Source organism: Limulus polyphemus, unplaced genomic scaffold, assembly GCF_000517525.1.
Source record: "Limulus polyphemus unplaced genomic scaffold, Limulus_polyphemus-2.1.2 Scaffold5054, whole genome shotgun sequence".
NCBI lineage: Eukaryota > Metazoa > Arthropoda > Merostomata > Xiphosura > Limulidae > Limulus > Limulus polyphemus.
Genome location: NW_013670664.1, coordinates 47,427 through 49,673, shown reverse-complemented (window position 1 = coordinate 49,673; position 2,247 = coordinate 47,427). Strand labels below are relative to the sequence as shown.

General features: G+C 34.0%; 1 protein-coding gene across 1 annotated transcript in view; it reads left to right on the top strand.

Annotated features, from left to right (window-relative positions):
- Nucleotides 1-95: 95 nt before the first annotated feature.
- Nucleotides 96-2,247, top strand: part of LOC106472059 (sterol O-acyltransferase 1-like) — a 48,242-nt gene continuing 46,090 nt past the window's right edge. The window contains exon 1 of the mRNA XM_022400671.1: nt 96-381. The gene's annotated coding sequence lies outside the window, so the exon portion shown is untranslated. The remainder of the gene's footprint in view (nt 382-2,247) is intronic.

Genomic DNA, 2,247 nt, shown 5'->3' with positions numbered 1-2,247 from the left:
TACAAGAATACCGCATATCTAGTAACCTCCCGAGATTTCAGGAAGGGACAGGATCCTTCTAGAAGTTCATGACGTGTTACTAGCGTCACGTGACTTCCGCTGTCGTAACACTATCTACGAGAAGATGCAGTTACCACAATCTTCAAATTACCTGAACACCTTCAGGTTATACTCTTGAATATTCACTATTGTTAAAGCTTATTTTGACATAAATACTCAAGATAAGATGTATTCAAAGTCATAATTTGTACATGCATAATGTTATAGCTTCAGAAAGCAGTGAAACGAAAGTCAAACACAAGAACAAAAGACCTGCCAAATGAAGAAGAAAATGACGACACAACTTCAACTTCAGGAGCGGTTGAAGAACAAGTTAAAAAGGTTGGTATTTAGACCTTAATGATATTTATTAATTGAAGATGTGTTCGTGGTCTAGCTTTAGAATGTTCAACTCTCCTTCTAGAGAATCTGGGTTCAATTCCCGTGAAAATACAATACTGCAGAGATGATTCTTATATGAAATAGCAAAATTTGGTTAACACATGATTATGAATTGTACATTTAATGGTGAAAATTGTTGATTATGCTGTAGATAAATATATTCCTACAATGTTCTTGAAACTAATCTACTGTAGTGAACTGTATTCAGTTGGAAAAGTCAGGCCTATGTCCCTTTTTCAAGCATTTGTATCGCTTTTTGCTACAAATTCTCAAATAAACCCGAATGAATGTTACCATATTCATATTATAATTTCTTAATTAATTCCGTCTACTTCAATTCAGTACTTTGAATGTTTGCAGGTGCAGATACATAAATAACATTCTTCTCCCCCACCCCAAAGAAAGGGACATGTGCCACCTCTTGTTCATTGGTAACAATATTTGAGATGTGTATTGTTACGTCTCTGGTCGTTTGTTAATTTCCGGTATAAATTCTCCCGGAGGAACTTCAGCGATACAAGTCCTTTTTTAAATAAAACTAGGTTATTCTTTCTCAATACAACTTTGCAATACACAGAATTTCCACAGTCACTTTAACTTCAACACATGCTATAATTCACAACGATTCACGCACTTTACTTACGGTCACTACCGCTCGCTTGACTCAATTATCTGTCTCTATATCTCTCTCTATCTGCTATTATTTGCTGGGCTTATATACTAAAATAGAGGGCGTCTGGCAAACACTCGGGCCTTCATGATCCTTCTAGAAACTCGTCACGTGACTTCCGCTGTCGTAACAATATTTTTCTGTGACACATAATAAACACCGAGGAAAAAGACCAGATTTTAATTATAAAATTTCCCTTTGGGTTAAAATCCAATGCATTCTTCATACGATAGGTTAAGTGTGTGTTTTGAGGACGAATTTTGCACTAATTGCCAAATTAAAATCAGGTTTAGATCATCTTGGCTTGACAAATTTATTAAAATCAAATAACAAAATTATTCAAACGTCTAGTTTAGATGGAAAACGACCATAAGTTGTGAGGTGAGATCGCCTTGCCATCGTCGGTTCTATAGGCGAGCTTTGAAAGTTCAATACATAGCAATGGCGGCCACTTGCTCATGGCGAAAATCACGTGACTTCCAATCTATTGTTTTATATATATCTATGGTTTCTTGTACTTGTCCAGTGAGTAAGTAGTGACTGTCTTATTTGAAGACTGTTATATTACAGGATTATTAAGTTTCAGTATTATTAGGATATAAATTAACACTATGCAACTATAAATAACAACTACATAACGTAATCGATGACGATATATATATATATATGCACACAAAATCCGTGTTCATTTGACTGAATAAAACTTATTAGATTAAACTTGTTGAGTACTAGTTCTTACTTTATTGGGTCGATGGTCTTTGCAGGAATCTCACGTTGATATGGATATATCTAACTATAATAAATCTTACAAATGTTATGTTGGCATAACAGTACTTAAATTGTTACTCAGCCTCACTTGCTTCAGGGTGGTATAATAGCAAACAAGCTTAAGCTTAGTGAAGTCTAGAAATCTTAATTCATCCTTAAAGGTTTTATTGTTATAACAGTATTTAAATTATAACCCATACTTACGCATTTCATGTAGATATAACATTATTTAAATAATAGCCTAAACTTACACATTTCGTGTATACGTATAGATATAACAGTATTTAAATTATAATTTAACTCAATAAGTTTCATATTGGTTTTTACAAAAGTATTGTTGCGTCAGCGAGTCACATGACCACGTGACG